Source organism: Hypomesus transpacificus, chromosome 12, assembly GCF_021917145.1.
Source record: "Hypomesus transpacificus isolate Combined female chromosome 12, fHypTra1, whole genome shotgun sequence".
Taxonomy (NCBI): domain Eukaryota; kingdom Metazoa; phylum Chordata; class Actinopteri; order Osmeriformes; family Osmeridae; genus Hypomesus; species Hypomesus transpacificus.
The window spans coordinates 5,299,231-5,313,765 of NC_061071.1; the positions used below are offsets into that span (position 1 = coordinate 5,299,231).

General features: G+C 47.7%; 41 non-coding genes across 41 annotated transcripts; all 41 read right to left on the reverse strand.

The window, feature by feature from the left end:
• Nucleotides 1–140: 140 nt before the first annotated feature.
• Nucleotides 141–213, reverse strand: trnaa-agc. The gene has a single exon. It is a non-coding gene; the product is annotated as a tRNA-Ala (tRNA).
• A 293-nt stretch (nt 214–506) lies between these two features.
• trnaa-cgc lies at nt 507–579 on the reverse strand. The gene has a single exon. It is a non-coding gene; the product is annotated as a tRNA-Ala (tRNA).
• A 395-nt stretch (nt 580–974) lies between these two features.
• On the reverse strand, nt 975–1,047 carry trnaa-agc. The gene has a single exon. It is a non-coding gene; the product is annotated as a tRNA-Ala (tRNA).
• A 293-nt stretch (nt 1,048–1,340) lies between these two features.
• trnaa-cgc lies at nt 1,341–1,413 on the reverse strand. The gene has a single exon. It is a non-coding gene; the product is annotated as a tRNA-Ala (tRNA).
• Nucleotides 1,414–1,795: 382 nt separating this feature from the next.
• trnaa-agc lies at nt 1,796–1,868 on the reverse strand. Its single transcript has one exon. It is a non-coding gene; the product is annotated as a tRNA-Ala (tRNA).
• Nucleotides 1,869–2,161: 293 nt separating this feature from the next.
• On the reverse strand, nt 2,162–2,234 carry trnaa-cgc. Its single transcript has one exon. It is a non-coding gene; the product is annotated as a tRNA-Ala (tRNA).
• Nucleotides 2,235–2,397: 163 nt separating this feature from the next.
• Nucleotides 2,398–2,470, reverse strand: trnaa-ugc. The gene has a single exon. It is a non-coding gene; the product is annotated as a tRNA-Ala (tRNA).
• Nucleotides 2,471–2,616: 146 nt separating this feature from the next.
• On the reverse strand, nt 2,617–2,689 carry trnaa-agc. Its single transcript has one exon. It is a non-coding gene; the product is annotated as a tRNA-Ala (tRNA).
• A 293-nt stretch (nt 2,690–2,982) lies between these two features.
• Nucleotides 2,983–3,055, reverse strand: trnaa-cgc. Its single transcript has one exon. It is a non-coding gene; the product is annotated as a tRNA-Ala (tRNA).
• Nucleotides 3,056–3,450: 395 nt separating this feature from the next.
• trnaa-agc lies at nt 3,451–3,523 on the reverse strand. The gene has a single exon. It is a non-coding gene; the product is annotated as a tRNA-Ala (tRNA).
• Nucleotides 3,524–3,816: 293 nt separating this feature from the next.
• Nucleotides 3,817–3,889, reverse strand: trnaa-cgc. The gene has a single exon. It is a non-coding gene; the product is annotated as a tRNA-Ala (tRNA).
• A 382-nt stretch (nt 3,890–4,271) lies between these two features.
• Nucleotides 4,272–4,344, reverse strand: trnaa-agc. Its single transcript has one exon. It is a non-coding gene; the product is annotated as a tRNA-Ala (tRNA).
• A 293-nt stretch (nt 4,345–4,637) lies between these two features.
• On the reverse strand, nt 4,638–4,710 carry trnaa-cgc. The gene has a single exon. It is a non-coding gene; the product is annotated as a tRNA-Ala (tRNA).
• A 382-nt stretch (nt 4,711–5,092) lies between these two features.
• trnaa-agc lies at nt 5,093–5,165 on the reverse strand. The gene has a single exon. It is a non-coding gene; the product is annotated as a tRNA-Ala (tRNA).
• A 293-nt stretch (nt 5,166–5,458) lies between these two features.
• Nucleotides 5,459–5,531, reverse strand: trnaa-cgc. The gene has a single exon. It is a non-coding gene; the product is annotated as a tRNA-Ala (tRNA).
• A 382-nt stretch (nt 5,532–5,913) lies between these two features.
• trnaa-agc lies at nt 5,914–5,986 on the reverse strand. The gene has a single exon. It is a non-coding gene; the product is annotated as a tRNA-Ala (tRNA).
• Nucleotides 5,987–6,279: 293 nt separating this feature from the next.
• On the reverse strand, nt 6,280–6,352 carry trnaa-cgc. Its single transcript has one exon. It is a non-coding gene; the product is annotated as a tRNA-Ala (tRNA).
• A 163-nt stretch (nt 6,353–6,515) lies between these two features.
• Nucleotides 6,516–6,588, reverse strand: trnaa-ugc. Its single transcript has one exon. It is a non-coding gene; the product is annotated as a tRNA-Ala (tRNA).
• Nucleotides 6,589–6,734: 146 nt separating this feature from the next.
• trnaa-agc lies at nt 6,735–6,807 on the reverse strand. Its single transcript has one exon. It is a non-coding gene; the product is annotated as a tRNA-Ala (tRNA).
• Nucleotides 6,808–7,100: 293 nt separating this feature from the next.
• trnaa-cgc lies at nt 7,101–7,173 on the reverse strand. Its single transcript has one exon. It is a non-coding gene; the product is annotated as a tRNA-Ala (tRNA).
• Nucleotides 7,174–7,568: 395 nt separating this feature from the next.
• trnaa-agc lies at nt 7,569–7,641 on the reverse strand. Its single transcript has one exon. It is a non-coding gene; the product is annotated as a tRNA-Ala (tRNA).
• Nucleotides 7,642–7,934: 293 nt separating this feature from the next.
• Nucleotides 7,935–8,007, reverse strand: trnaa-cgc. Its single transcript has one exon. It is a non-coding gene; the product is annotated as a tRNA-Ala (tRNA).
• A 163-nt stretch (nt 8,008–8,170) lies between these two features.
• trnaa-ugc lies at nt 8,171–8,243 on the reverse strand. Its single transcript has one exon. It is a non-coding gene; the product is annotated as a tRNA-Ala (tRNA).
• A 146-nt stretch (nt 8,244–8,389) lies between these two features.
• trnaa-agc lies at nt 8,390–8,462 on the reverse strand. Its single transcript has one exon. It is a non-coding gene; the product is annotated as a tRNA-Ala (tRNA).
• A 293-nt stretch (nt 8,463–8,755) lies between these two features.
• trnaa-cgc lies at nt 8,756–8,828 on the reverse strand. The gene has a single exon. It is a non-coding gene; the product is annotated as a tRNA-Ala (tRNA).
• Nucleotides 8,829–9,223: 395 nt separating this feature from the next.
• Nucleotides 9,224–9,296, reverse strand: trnaa-agc. Its single transcript has one exon. It is a non-coding gene; the product is annotated as a tRNA-Ala (tRNA).
• A 293-nt stretch (nt 9,297–9,589) lies between these two features.
• On the reverse strand, nt 9,590–9,662 carry trnaa-cgc. Its single transcript has one exon. It is a non-coding gene; the product is annotated as a tRNA-Ala (tRNA).
• A 163-nt stretch (nt 9,663–9,825) lies between these two features.
• On the reverse strand, nt 9,826–9,898 carry trnaa-ugc. Its single transcript has one exon. It is a non-coding gene; the product is annotated as a tRNA-Ala (tRNA).
• Nucleotides 9,899–10,044: 146 nt separating this feature from the next.
• trnaa-agc lies at nt 10,045–10,117 on the reverse strand. The gene has a single exon. It is a non-coding gene; the product is annotated as a tRNA-Ala (tRNA).
• Nucleotides 10,118–10,410: 293 nt separating this feature from the next.
• Nucleotides 10,411–10,483, reverse strand: trnaa-cgc. Its single transcript has one exon. It is a non-coding gene; the product is annotated as a tRNA-Ala (tRNA).
• Nucleotides 10,484–10,878: 395 nt separating this feature from the next.
• On the reverse strand, nt 10,879–10,951 carry trnaa-agc. The gene has a single exon. It is a non-coding gene; the product is annotated as a tRNA-Ala (tRNA).
• Nucleotides 10,952–11,244: 293 nt separating this feature from the next.
• On the reverse strand, nt 11,245–11,317 carry trnaa-cgc. The gene has a single exon. It is a non-coding gene; the product is annotated as a tRNA-Ala (tRNA).
• A 163-nt stretch (nt 11,318–11,480) lies between these two features.
• Nucleotides 11,481–11,553, reverse strand: trnaa-ugc. Its single transcript has one exon. It is a non-coding gene; the product is annotated as a tRNA-Ala (tRNA).
• A 146-nt stretch (nt 11,554–11,699) lies between these two features.
• trnaa-agc lies at nt 11,700–11,772 on the reverse strand. The gene has a single exon. It is a non-coding gene; the product is annotated as a tRNA-Ala (tRNA).
• Nucleotides 11,773–12,065: 293 nt separating this feature from the next.
• trnaa-cgc lies at nt 12,066–12,138 on the reverse strand. Its single transcript has one exon. It is a non-coding gene; the product is annotated as a tRNA-Ala (tRNA).
• A 395-nt stretch (nt 12,139–12,533) lies between these two features.
• trnaa-agc lies at nt 12,534–12,606 on the reverse strand. Its single transcript has one exon. It is a non-coding gene; the product is annotated as a tRNA-Ala (tRNA).
• Nucleotides 12,607–12,899: 293 nt separating this feature from the next.
• trnaa-cgc lies at nt 12,900–12,972 on the reverse strand. The gene has a single exon. It is a non-coding gene; the product is annotated as a tRNA-Ala (tRNA).
• Nucleotides 12,973–13,354: 382 nt separating this feature from the next.
• On the reverse strand, nt 13,355–13,427 carry trnaa-agc. Its single transcript has one exon. It is a non-coding gene; the product is annotated as a tRNA-Ala (tRNA).
• A 293-nt stretch (nt 13,428–13,720) lies between these two features.
• Nucleotides 13,721–13,793, reverse strand: trnaa-cgc. Its single transcript has one exon. It is a non-coding gene; the product is annotated as a tRNA-Ala (tRNA).
• A 163-nt stretch (nt 13,794–13,956) lies between these two features.
• trnaa-ugc lies at nt 13,957–14,029 on the reverse strand. The gene has a single exon. It is a non-coding gene; the product is annotated as a tRNA-Ala (tRNA).
• A 146-nt stretch (nt 14,030–14,175) lies between these two features.
• On the reverse strand, nt 14,176–14,248 carry trnaa-agc. Its single transcript has one exon. It is a non-coding gene; the product is annotated as a tRNA-Ala (tRNA).
• Between the last annotated feature and the right edge of the window lie 287 nt (nt 14,249–14,535).

The following is a 14,535-nucleotide window of genomic DNA, read 5'->3' on the forward strand; positions in this document are numbered from 1 at the left end:
AAGCTCCTCTTTGGGAAACTTGTGATCGTCACTATTAGGACAACCGTGTCTACGTAGTAGTCATCCTTCATGCCAATACGATTCTTGTAAATGTTTCTGTGGAAAGAAGCTAAATCTTGCCAGTTAAACAGCATCACCTATGGAGGATGCGGGCATCGATCCCGCTACCTCTCGCATGCTAAGCGAGCGCTCTACCATTTGAGCTAATCCCCCACCTTACATGTGACAACTTTCCTTGGAAGAGTTAAAAACTCCTCAGTCTTGAGTCACAATCTACAATCTGGTTCGACTGCTTACTCGACATCAGTTTGAATCTCACAGGGAATGCGGGTATCGATTCCGCTGCATATGACAGGCAAAGGAAGCGCTGCAGCATTTGAGCTACCTCGCACTTCCATTGCTCCTACCTGGGAGAGTTGAATCGTCCCACACTTTGGAGCTGCTTTTCCGAAACACGTGCAAAGTTTTTGTGGAACGGAGCTCCATTTTTCAAAGAAAACATCTGTTGGAGAATGCGGGCATCGATCCCGCTGCCTCTCGCATGCGAAGCAAGCGCTCTACCACTTGAGCTAATTCCCCCATGTTAAGCTCTTCGTTGGGGAACTTGTGAGCGTCAGCATGAGGACCCAAATTGTATTAGGCCAACCGTGTCTAGGTAGTTGTCGTCCTTCATGCCAATGCGATTCTTGTAAATGTTTCTGTGGAAAGAACCTAAATCTTGCCAGTTAAACAGCATCACCTATGGAGGATGAGGGCATCGATCCCACTACCTCTCGCATGCAAAGCGAGCACTCTACCATCTCGCTCTACCATTTGAGCTAATCCCCCAATGGTAAGCTCCTCTTTGGGAAACTTGTGATCGTCACTATTAGGACAACCGTGTCTACGTAGTAGTCATCCTTCATGCCAATACGATTCTTGTAAATGTTTCTGTGGAAAGAAGCTAAATCTTGCCAGTTAAACAGCATCACCTATGGAGGATGCGGGCATCGATCCCGCTACCTCTCGCATGCTAAGCGAGCGCTCTACCATTTGAGCTAATCCCCCACCTTACATGTGACAACTTTCCTTGGAAGAGTTAAAAACTCCTCAGTCTTGAGTCACAATCTACAATCTGGTTCGACTGCTTACTCGACATCAGTTTGAATCTCACAGGGAATGCGGGTATCGATTCCGCTGCATATGACAGGCAAAGGAAGCGCTGCAGCATTTGAGCTAACTCGCACTTCCATTGCTCCTACCTGGGAGAGTTGAATCGTCCCACACTTTGGAGCTGCTTTTCCGAAACACGTGCAAAGTTTTTGTGGAACGGAGCTCCATTTTTCAAAGAAAACATCTGTTGGAGAATGCGGGCATCGATCCCGCTGCCTCTCGCATGCGAAGCAAGCGCTCTACCACTTGAGCTAATTCCCCCATGTTAAGCTCTTCGTTGGGGAACTTGTGAGCGTCAGCATGAGGACCCAAATTGTATTAGGCCAACCGTGTCTAGGTAGTTGTCGTCCTTCATGCCAATGCGATTCTTGTAAATGTTTCTGTGGAAAGAACCTAAATCTTGCCAGTTAAACAGCATCACCTATGGAGGATGAGGGCATCGATCCCACTACCTCTCGCATGCAAAGCGAGCACTCTACCATTTGAGCTAATCCCCCAATGGTAAGCTCCTCTTTGGGAAACTTGTGATCGTCACTATTAGGACAACCGTGTCTACGTAGTAGTCATCCTTCATGCCAATACGATTCTTGTAAATGTTTCTGTGGAAAGAAGCTAAATCTTGCCAGTTAAACAGCATCACCTATGGAGGATGCGGGCATCGATCCCGCTACCTCTCGCATGCTAAGCGAGCGCTCTACCATTTGAGCTAATCCCCCACCTTACATGTGACAACTTTCCTTGGAAGAGTTAAAAACTCCTCAGTCTTGAGTCACAATCTACAATCTGGTTCGACTGCTTACTCGACATCAGTTTGAATCTCACAGGGAATGCGGGTATCGATTCCGCTGCATATGACAGGCAAAGGAAGCGCTGCAGCATTTGAGCTAACTCGCACTTCCATTGCTCCTACCTGGGAGAGTTGAATCGTCCCACACTTTGGAGCTGCTTTTCCGAAACACGTGCAAAGTTTTTGTGGAACGGAGCTCCATTTTTCAAAGAAAACATCTGTTGGAGAATGCGGGCATCGATCCCGCTGCCTCTCGCATGCGAAGCAAGCGCTCTACCACTTGAGCTAATTCCCCCATGTTAAGCTCTTCGTTGGGGAACTTGTGAGCGTCAGCATGAGGACCCAAATTGTATTAGGCCAACCGTGTCTAGGTAGTAGTCGTCCTTCATGCCAATGCGATTCTTGTAAATGTTTCTGTGGGAAGAAGCTAAATCTTGCCAGTTAAACAGCATTACCTATGGAGGATGCGGGCATCGATCCCGCTACCTCTCGCATGCAAAGCGAGCGCTCTACCATTTGAGCTAATCCCCCAATGGTAAGCTCCTCTTTGGGAAACTTGTGATCGTCACTATTAGGACAACCGTGTCTACGTAGTAGTCATCCTTCATGCCAATACGATTCTTGTAAATGTTTCTGTGGAAAGAAGCTAAATCTTGCCAGTTAAACAGCATCACCTATGGAGGATGCGGGCATCGATCCCGCTACCTCTCGCATGCTAAGCGAGCGCTCTACCATTTGAGCTAATCCCCCACCTTACATGTGACAACTTTCCTTGGAAGAGTTAAAAACTCCTCAGTCTTGAGTCACAATCTACAATCTGGTTCGACTGCTTACTCGACATCAGTTTGAATCTCACAGGGAATGCGGGTATCGATTCCGCTGCATATGACAGGCAAAGGAAGCGCTGCAGCATTTGAGCTAACTCGCACTTCCATTGCTCCTACCTGGGAGAGTTGAATCGTCCCACACTTTGGAGCTGCTTTTCCGAAACACGTGCAAAGTTTTTGTGGAACGGAGCTCCATTTTTCAAAGAAAACATCTGTTGGAGAATGCGGGCATCGATCCCGCTGCCTCTCGCATGCGAAGCAAGCGCTCTACCACTTGAGCTAATTCCCCCATGTTAAGCTCTTCGTTGGGGAACTTGTGAGCGTCAGCATGAGGACCCAAATTGTATTAGGCCAACCGTGTCTAGGTAGTTGTCGTCCTTCATGCCAATGCGATTCTTGTAAATGTTTCTGTGGAAAGAACCTAAATCTTGCCAGTTAAACAGCATCACCTATGGAGGATGAGGGCATCGATCCCACTACCTCTCGCATGCAAAGCGAGCACTCTACCATCTCGCTCTACCATTTGAGCTAATCCCCCAATGGTAAGCTCCTCTTTGGGAAACTTGTGATCGTCACTATTAGGACAACCGTGTCTACGTAGTAGTCATCCTTCATGCCAATACGATTCTTGTAAATGTTTCTGTGGAAAGAAGCTAAATCTTGCCAGTTAAACAGCATCACCTATGGAGGATGCGGGCATCGATCCCGCTACCTCTCGCATGCTAAGCGAGCGCTCTACCATTTGAGCTAATCCCCCACCTTACATGTGACAACTTTCCTTGGAAGAGTTAAAAACTCCTCAGTCTTGAGTCACAATCTACAATCTGGTTCGACTGCTTACTCGACATCAGTTTGAATCTCACAGGGAATGCGGGTATCGATTCCGCTGCATATGACAGGCAAAGGAAGCGCTGCAGCATTTGAGCTAACTCGCACTTCCATTGCTCCTACCTGGGAGAGTTGAATCGTCCCACACTTTGGAGCTGCTTTTCCGAAACACGTGCAAAGTTTTTGTGGAACGGAGCTCCATTTTTCAAAGAAAACATCTGTTGGAGAATGCGGGCATCGATCCCGCTGCCTCTCGCATGCGAAGCAAGCGCTCTACCACTTGAGCTAATTCCCCCATGTTAAGCTCTTCGTTGGGGAACTTGTGAGCGTCAGCATGAGGACCCAAATTGTATTAGGCCAACCGTGTCTAGGTAGTTGTCGTCCTTCATGCCAATGCGATTCTTGTAAATGTTTCTGTGGAAAGAACCTAAATCTTGCCAGTTAAACAGCATCACCTATGGAGGATGAGGGCATCGATCCCACTACCTCTCGCATGCAAAGCGAGCGCTCTACCATTTGAGCTAATCCCCCAATGGTAAGCTCCTCTTTGGGAAACTTGTGATCGTCACTATTAGGACAACCGTGTCTACGTAGTAGTCATCCTTCATGCCAATACGATTCTTGTAAATGTTTCTGTGGAAAGAAGCTAAATCTTGCCAGTTAAACAGCATCACCTATGGAGGATGCGGGCATCGATCCCGCTACCTCTCGCATGCTAAGCGAGCGCTCTACCATTTGAGCTAATCCCCCACCTTACATGTGACAACTTTCCTTGGAAGAGTTAAAAACTCCTCAGTCTTGAGTCACAATCTACAATCTGGTTCGACTGCTTACTCGACATCAGTTTGAATCTCACAGGGAATGCGGGTATCGATTCCGCTGCATATGACAGGCAAAGGAAGCGCTGCAGCATTTGAGCTAACTCGCACTTCCATTGCTCCTACCTGGGAGAGTTGAATCGTCCCACACTTTGGAGCTGCTTTTCCGAAACACGTGCAAAGTTTTTGTGGAACGGAGCTCCATTTTTCAAAGAAAACATCTGTTGGAGAATGCGGGCATCGATCCCGCTGCCTCTCGCATGCGAAGCAAGCGCTCTACCACTTGAGCTAATTCCCCCATGTTAAGCTCTTCGTTGGGGAACTTGTGAGCGTCAGCATGAGGACCCAAATTGTATTAGGCCAACCGTGTCTAGGTAGTTGTCGTCCTTCATGCCAATGCGATTCTTGTAAATGTTTCTGTGGAAAGAACCTAAATCTTGCCAGTTAAACAGCATCACCTATGGAGGATGAGGGCATCGATCCCACTACCTCTCGCATGCAAAGCGAGCGCTCTACCATTTGAGCTAATCCCCCAATGGTAAGCTCCTCTTTGGGAAACTTGTGATCGTCACTATTAGGACAACCGTGTCTACGTAGTAGTCATCCTTCATGCCAATACGATTCTTGTAAATGTTTCTGTGGAAAGAAGCTAAATCTTGCCAGTTAAACAGCATCACCTATGGAGGATGCGGGCATCGATCCCGCTACCTCTCGCATGCTAAGCGAGCGCTCTACCATTTGAGCTAATCCCCCACCTTACATGTGACAACTTTCCTTGGAAGAGTTAAAAACTCCTCAGTCTTGAGTCACAATCTACAATCTGGTTCGACTGCTTACTCGACATCAGTTTGAATCTCACAGGGAATGCGGGTATCGATTCCGCTGCATATGACAGGCAAAGGAAGCGCTGCAGCATTTGAGCTAACTCGCACTTCCATTGCTCCTACCTGGGAGAGTTGAATCGTCCCACACTTTGGAGCTGCTTTTCCGAAACACGTGCAAAGTTTTTGTGGAACGGAGCTCCATTTTTCAAAGAAAACATCTGTTGGAGAATGCGGGCATCGATCCCGCTGCCTCTCGCATGCGAAGCAAGCGCTCTACCACTTGAGCTAATTCCCCCATGTTAAGCTCTTCGTTGGGGAACTTGTGAGCGTCAGCATGAGGACCCAAATTGTATTAGGCCAACCGTGTCTAGGTAGTTGTCGTCCTTCATGCCAATGCGATTCTTGTAAATGTTTCTGTGGAAAGAACCTAAATCTTGCCAGTTAAACAGCATCACCTATGGAGGATGAGGGCATCGATCCCACTACCTCTCGCATGCAAAGCGAGCACTCTACCATTTGAGCTAATCCCCCAATGGTAAGCTCCTCTTTGGGAAACTTGTGATCGTCACTATTAGGACAACCGTGTCTACGTAGTAGTCATCCTTCATGCCAATACGATTCTTGTAAATGTTTCTGTGGAAAGAAGCTAAATCTTGCCAGTTAAACAGCATCACCTATGGAGGATGCGGGCATCGATCCCGCTACCTCTCGCATGCTAAGCGAGCGCTCTACCATTTGAGCTAATCCCCCACCTTACATGTGACAACTTTCCTTGGAAGAGTTAAAAACTCCTCAGTCTTGAGTCACAATCTACAATCTGGTTCGACTGCTTACTCGACATCAGTTTGAATCTCACAGGGAATGCGGGTATCGATTCCGCTGCATATGACAGGCAAAGGAAGCGCTGCAGCATTTGAGCTAACTCGCACTTCCATTGCTCCTACCTGGGAGAGTTGAATCGTCCCACACTTTGGAGCTGCTTTTCCGAAACACGTGCAAAGTTTTTGTGGAACGGAGCTCCATTTTTCAAAGAAAACATCTGTTGGAGAATGCGGGCATCGATCCCGCTGCCTCTCGCATGCGAAGCAAGCGCTCTACCACTTGAGCTAATTCCCCCATGTTAAGCTCTTCGTTGGGGAACTTGTGAGCGTCAGCATGAGGACCCAAATTGTATTAGGCCAACCGTGTCTAGGTAGTAGTCGTCCTTCATGCCAATGCGATTCTTGTAAATGTTTCTGTGGGAAGAAGCTAAATCTTGCCAGTTAAACAGCATTACCTATGGAGGATGCGGGCATCGATCCCGCTACCTCTCGCATGCAAAGCGAGCGCTCTACCATTTGAGCTAATCCCCCAATGGTAAGCTCCTCTTTGGGAAACTTGTGATCGTCACTATTAGGACAACCGTGTCTACGTAGTAGTCATCCTTCATGCCAATACGATTCTTGTAAATGTTTCTGTGGAAAGAAGCTAAATCTTGCCAGTTAAACAGCATCACCTATGGAGGATGCGGGCATCGATCCCGCTACCTCTCGCATGCTAAGCGAGCGCTCTACCATTTGAGCTAATCCCCCACCTTACATGTGACAACTTTCCTTGGAAGAGTTAAAAACTCCTCAGTCTTGAGTCACAATCTACAATCTGGTTCGACTGCTTACTCGACATCAGTTTGAATCTCACAGGGAATGCGGGTATCGATTCCGCTGCATATGACAGGCAAAGGAAGCGCTGCAGCATTTGAGCTACCTCGCACTTCCATTGCTCCTACCTGGGAGAGTTGAATCGTCCCACACTTTGGAGCTGCTTTTCCGAAACACGTGCAAAGTTTTTGTGGAACGGAGCTCCATTTTTCAAAGAAAACATCTGTTGGAGAATGCGGGCATCGATCCCGCTGCCTCTCGCATGCGAAGCAAGCGCTCTACCACTTGAGCTAATTCCCCCATGTTAAGCTCTTCGTTGGGGAACTTGTGAGCGTCAGCATGAGGACCCAAATTGTATTAGGCCAACCGTGTCTAGGTAGTTGTCGTCCTTCATGCCAATGCGATTCTTGTAAATGTTTCTGTGGAAAGAACCTAAATCTTGCCAGTTAAACAGCATCACCTATGGAGGATGAGGGCATCGATCCCACTACCTCTCGCATGCAAAGCGAGCACTCTACCATCTCGCTCTACCATTTGAGCTAATCCCCCAATGGTAAGCTCCTCTTTGGGAAACTTGTGATCGTCACTATTAGGACAACCGTGTCTACGTAGTAGTCATCCTTCATGCCAATACGATTCTTGTAAATGTTTCTGTGGAAAGAAGCTAAATCTTGCCAGTTAAACAGCATCACCTATGGAGGATGCGGGCATCGATCCCGCTACCTCTCGCATGCTAAGCGAGCGCTCTACCATTTGAGCTAATCCCCCACCTTACATGTGACAACTTTCCTTGGAAGAGTTAAAAACTCCTCAGTCTTGAGTCACAATCTACAATCTGGTTCGACTGCTTACTCGACATCAGTTTGAATCTCACAGGGAATGCGGGTATCGATTCCGCTGCATATGACAGGCAAAGGAAGCGCTGCAGCATTTGAGCTAACTCGCACTTCCATTGCTCCTACCTGGGAGAGTTGAATCGTCCCACACTTTGGAGCTGCTTTTCCGAAACACGTGCAAAGTTTTTGTGGAACGGAGCTCCATTTTTCAAAGAAAACATCTGTTGGAGAATGCGGGCATCGATCCCGCTGCCTCTCGCATGCGAAGCAAGCGCTCTACCACTTGAGCTAATTCCCCCATGTTAAGCTCTTCGTTGGGGAACTTGTGAGCGTCAGCATGAGGACCCAAATTGTATTAGGCCAACCGTGTCTAGGTAGTAGTCGTCCTTCATGCCAATGCGATTCTTGTAAATGTTTCTGTGGGAAGAAGCTAAATCTTGCCAGTTAAACAGCATTACCTATGGAGGATGCGGGCATCGATCCCGCTACCTCTCGCATGCAAAGCGAGCGCTCTACCATTTGAGCTAATCCCCCAATGGTAAGCTCCTCTTTGGGAAACTTGTGATCGTCACTATTAGGACAACCGTGTCTACGTAGTAGTCATCCTTCATGCCAATACGATTCTTGTAAATGTTTCTGTGGAAAGAAGCTAAATCTTGCCAGTTAAACAGCATCACCTATGGAGGATGCGGGCATCGATCCCGCTACCTCTCGCATGCTAAGCGAGCGCTCTACCATTTGAGCTAATCCCCCACCTTACATGTGACAACTTTCCTTGGAAGAGTTAAAAACTCCTCAGTCTTGAGTCACAATCTACAATCTGGTTCGACTGCTTACTCGACATCAGTTTGAATCTCACAGGGAATGCGGGTATCGATTCCGCTGCATATGACAGGCAAAGGAAGCGCTGCAGCATTTGAGCTACCTCGCACTTCCATTGCTCCTACCTGGGAGAGTTGAATCGTCCCACACTTTGGAGCTGCTTTTCCGAAACACGTGCAAAGTTTTTGTGGAACGGAGCTCCATTTTTCAAAGAAAACATCTGTTGGAGAATGCGGGCATCGATCCCGCTGCCTCTCGCATGCGAAGCAAGCGCTCTACCACTTGAGCTAATTCCCCCATGTTAAGCTCTTCGTTGGGGAACTTGTGAGCGTCAGCATGAGGACCCAAATTGTATTAGGCCAACCGTGTCTAGGTAGTTGTCGTCCTTCATGCCAATGCGATTCTTGTAAATGTTTCTGTGGAAAGAACCTAAATCTTGCCAGTTAAACAGCATCACCTATGGAGGATGAGGGCATCGATCCCACTACCTCTCGCATGCAAAGCGAGCACTCTACCATCTCGCTCTACCATTTGAGCTAATCCCCCAATGGTAAGCTCCTCTTTGGGAAACTTGTGATCGTCACTATTAGGACAACCGTGTCTACGTAGTAGTCATCCTTCATGCCAATACGATTCTTGTAAATGTTTCTGTGGAAAGAAGCTAAATCTTGCCAGTTAAACAGCATCACCTATGGAGGATGCGGGCATCGATCCCGCTACCTCTCGCATGCTAAGCGAGCGCTCTACCATTTGAGCTAATCCCCCACCTTACATGTGACAACTTTCCTTGGAAGAGTTAAAAACTCCTCAGTCTTGAGTCACAATCTACAATCTGGTTCGACTGCTTACTCGACATCAGTTTGAATCTCACAGGGAATGCGGGTATCGATTCCGCTGCATATGACAGGCAAAGGAAGCGCTGCAGCATTTGAGCTAACTCGCACTTCCATTGCTCCTACCTGGGAGAGTTGAATCGTCCCACACTTTGGAGCTGCTTTTCCGAAACACGTGCAAAGTTTTTGTGGAACGGAGCTCCATTTTTCAAAGAAAACATCTGTTGGAGAATGCGGGCATCGATCCCGCTGCCTCTCGCATGCGAAGCAAGCGCTCTACCACTTGAGCTAATTCCCCCATGTTAAGCTCTTCGTTGGGGAACTTGTGAGCGTCAGCATGAGGACCCAAATTGTATTAGGCCAACCGTGTCTAGGTAGTAGTCGTCCTTCATGCCAATGCGATTCTTGTAAATGTTTCTGTGGGAAGAAGCTAAATCTTGCCAGTTAAACAGCATTACCTATGGAGGATGCGGGCATCGATCCCGCTACCTCTCGCATGCAAAGCGAGCGCTCTACCATTTGAGCTAATCCCCCAATGGTAAGCTCCTCTTTGGGAAACTTGTGATCGTCACTATTAGGACAACCGTGTCTACGTAGTAGTCATCCTTCATGCCAATACGATTCTTGTAAATGTTTCTGTGGAAAGAAGCTAAATCTTGCCAGTTAAACAGCATCACCTATGGAGGATGCGGGCATCGATCCCGCTACCTCTCGCATGCTAAGCGAGCGCTCTACCATTTGAGCTAATCCCCCACCTTACATGTGACAACTTTCCTTGGAAGAGTTAAAAACTCCTCAGTCTTGAGTCACAATCTACAATCTGGTTCGACTGCTTACTCGACATCAGTTTGAATCTCACAGGGAATGCGGGTATCGATTCCGCTGCATATGACAGGCAAAGGAAGCGCTGCAGCATTTGAGCTACCTCGCACTTCCATTGCTCCTACCTGGGAGAGTTGAATCGTCCCACACTTTGGAGCTGCTTTTCCGAAACACGTGCAAAGTTTTTGTGGAACGGAGCTCCATTTTTCAAAGAAAACATCTGTTGGAGAATGCGGGCATCGATCCCGCTGCCTCTCGCATGCGAAGCAAGCGCTCTACCACTTGAGCTAATTCCCCCATGTTAAGCTCTTCGTTGGGGAACTTGTGAGCGTCAGCATGAGGACCCAAATTGTATTAGGCCAACCGTGTCTAGGTAGTTGTCGTCCTTCATGCCAATGCGATTCTTGTAAATGTTTCTGTGGAAAGAACCTAAATCTTGCCAGTTAAACAGCATCACCTATGGAGGATGAGGGCATCGATCCCACTACCTCTCGCATGCAAAGCGAGCACTCTACCATCTCGCTCTACCATTTGAGCTAATCCCCCAATGGTAAGCTCCTCTTTGGGAAACTTGTGATCGTCACTATTAGGACAACCGTGTCTACGTAGTAGTCATCCTTCATGCCAATACGATTCTTGTAAATGTTTCTGTGGAAAGAAGCTAAATCTTGCCAGTTAAACAGCATCACCTATGGAGGATGCGGGCATCGATCCCGCTACCTCTCGCATGCTAAGCGAGCGCTCTACCATTTGAGCTAATCCCCCACCTTACATGTGACAACTTTCCTTGGAAGAGTTAAAAACTCCTCAGTCTTGAGTCACAATCTACAATCTGGTTCGACTGCTTACTCGACATCAGTTTGAATCTCACAGGGAATGCGGGTATCGATTCCGCTGCATATGACAGGCAAAGGAAGCGCTGCAGCATTTGAGCTAACTCGCACTTCCATTGCTCCTACCTGGGAGAGTTGAATCGTCCCACACTTTGGAGCTGCTTTTCCGAAACACGTGCAAAGTTTTTGTGGAACGGAGCTCCATTTTTCAAAGAAAACATCTGTTGGAGAATGCGGGCATCGATCCCGCTGCCTCTCGCATGCGAAGCAAGCGCTCTACCACTTGAGCTAATTCCCCCATGTTAAGCTCTTCGTTGGGGAACTTGTGAGCGTCAGCATGAGGACCCAAATTGTATTAGGCCAACCGTGTCTAGGTAGTAGTCGTCCTTCATGCCAATGCGATTCTTGTAAATGTTTCTGTGGGAAGAAGCTAAATCTTGCCAGTTAAACAGCATTACCTATGGAGGATGCGGGCATCGATCCCGCTACCTCTCGCATGCAAAGCGAGCGCTCTACCATTTGAGCTAATCCCCCAATGGTAAGCTCCTCTTTGGGAAACTTGTGATCGTCACTATTAGGACAACCGTGTCTACGTAGTAGTCATCCTTCATGCCAATACGATTCTTGTAAATGTTTCTGTGGAAAGAAGCTAAATCTTGCCAGTTAAACAGCATCACCTATGGAGGATGCGGGCATCGATCCCGCTACCTCTCGCATGCTAAGCGAGCGCTCTACCATTTGAGCTAATCCCCCACCTTACATGTGACAACTTTCCTTGGAAGAGTTAAAAACTCCTCAGTCTTGAGTCACAATCTACAATCTGGTTCGACTGCTTACTCGACATCAGTTTGAATCTCACAGGGAATGCGGGTATCGATTCCGCTGCATATGACAGGCAAAGGAAGCGCTGCAGCATTTGAGCTACCTCGCACTTCCATTGCTCCTACCTGGGAGAGTTGAATCGTCCCACACTTTGGAGCTGCTTTTCCGAAACACGTGCAAAGTTTTTGTGGAACGGAGCTCCATTTTTCAAAGAAAACATCTGTTGGAGAATGCGGGCATCGATCCCGCTGCCTCTCGCATGCGAAGCAAGCGCTCTACCACTTGAGCTAATTCCCCCATGTTAAGCTCTTCGTTGGGGAACTTGTGAGCGTCAGCATGAGGACCCAAATTGTATTAGGCCAACCGTGTCTAGGTAGTTGTCGTCCTTCATGCCAATGCGATTCTTGTAAATGTTTCTGTGGAAAGAACCTAAATCTTGCCAGTTAAACAGCATCACCTATGGAGGATGAGGGCATCGATCCCACTACCTCTCGCATGCAAAGCGAGCACTCTACCATCTCGCTCTACCATTTGAGCTAATCCCCCAATGGTAAGCTCCTCTTTGGGAAACTTGTGATCGTCACTATTAGGACAACCGTGTCTACGTAGTAGTCATCCTTCATGCCAATACGATTCTTGTAAATGTTTCTGTGGAAAGAAGCTAAATCTTGCCAGTTAAACAGCATCACCTATGGAGGATGCGGGCATCGATCCCGCTACCTCTCGCATGCTAAGCGAGCGCTCTACCATTTGAGCTAATCCCCCACCTTACATGTGACAACTTTCCTTGGAAGAGTTAAAAACTCCTCAGTCTTGAGTCACAATCTACAATCTGGTTCGACTGCTTACTCGACATCAGTTTGAATCTCACAGGGAATGCGGGTATCGATTCCGCTGCATATGACAGGCAAAGGAAGCGCTGCAGCATTTGAGCTAACTCGCACTTCCATTGCTCCTACCTGGGAGAGTTGAATCGTCCCACACTTTGGAGCTGCTTTTCCGAAACACGTGCAAAGTTTTTGTGGAACGGAGCTCCATTTTTCAAAGAAAACATCTGTTGGAGAATGCGGGCATCGATCCCGCTGCCTCTCGCATGCGAAGCAAGCGCTCTACCACTTGAGCTAATTCCCCCATGTTAAGCTCTTCGTTGGGGAACTTGTGAGCGTCAGCATGAGGACCCAAATTGTATTAGGCCAACCGTGTCTAGGTAGTTGTCGTCCTTCATGCCAATGCGATTCTTGTAAATGTTTCTGTGGAAAGAACCTAAATCTTGCCAGTTAAACAGCATCACCTATGGAGGATGAGGGCATCGATCCCACTACCTCTCGCATGCAAAGCGAGCACTCTACCATTTGAGCTAATCCCCCAATGGTAAGCTCCTCTTTGGGAAACTTGTGATCGTCACTATTAGGACAACCGTGTCTACGTAGTAGTCATCCTTCATGCCAATACGATTCTTGTAAATGTTTCTGTGGAAAGAAGCTAAATCTTGCCAGTTAAACAGCATCACCTATGGAGGATGCGGGCATCGATCCCGCTACCTCTCGCATGCTAAGCGAGCGCTCTACCATTTGAGCTAATCCCCCACCTTACATGTGACAACTTTCCTTGGAAGAGTTAAAAACTCCTCAGTCTTGAGTCACAATCTACAATCTGGTTCGACTGCTTACTCGACATCAGTTTGAATCTCACAGGGAATGCGGGTATCGATTCCGCTGCATATGACAGGCAAAGGAAGCGCTGCAGCATTTGAGCTAACTCGCACTTCCATTGCTCCTACCTGGGAGAGTTGAATCGTCCCACACTTTGGAGCTGCTTTTCCGAAACACGTGCAAAGTTTTTGTGGAACGGAGCTCCATTTTTCAAAGAAAACATCTGTTGGAGAATGCGGGCATCGATCCCGCTGCCTCTCGCATGCGAAGCAAGCGCTCTACCACTTGAGCTAATTCCCCCATGTTAAGCTCTTCGTTGGGGAACTTGTGAGCGTCAGCATGAGGACCCAAATTGTATTAGGCCAACCGTGTCTAGGTAGTAGTCGTCCTTCATGCCAATGCGATTCTTGTAAATGTTTCTGTGGGAAGAAGCTAAATCTTGCCAGTTAAACAGCATTACCTATGGAGGATGCGGGCATCGATCCCGCTACCTCTCGCATGCAAAGCGAGCGCTCTACCATTTGAGCTAATCCCCCAATGGTAAGCTCCTCTTTGGGAAACTTGTGATCGTCACTATTAGGACAACCGTGTCTACGTAGTAGTCATCCTTCATGCCAATACGATTCTTGTAAATGTTTCTGTGGAAAGAAGCTAAATCTTGCCAGTTAAACAGCATCACCTATGGAGGATGCGGGCATCGATCCCGCTACCTCTCGCATGCTAAGCGAGCGCTCTACCATTTGAGCTAATCCCCCACCTTACATGTGACAACTTTCCTTGGAAGAGTTAAAAACTCCTCAGTCTTGAGTCACAATCTACAATCTGGTTCGACTGCTTACTCGACATCAGTTTGAATCTCACAGGGAATGCGGGTATCGATTCCGCTGCATATGACAGGCAAAGGAAGCGCTGCAGCATTTGAGCTAACTCGCACTTCCATTGCTCCTACCTGGGAGAGTTGAATCGTCCCACACTTTGGAGCTGCTTTTCCGAAACACGTGCAAAGTTTTTGTGGAACGGAGCTCCATTTTTCAAAGAAAAC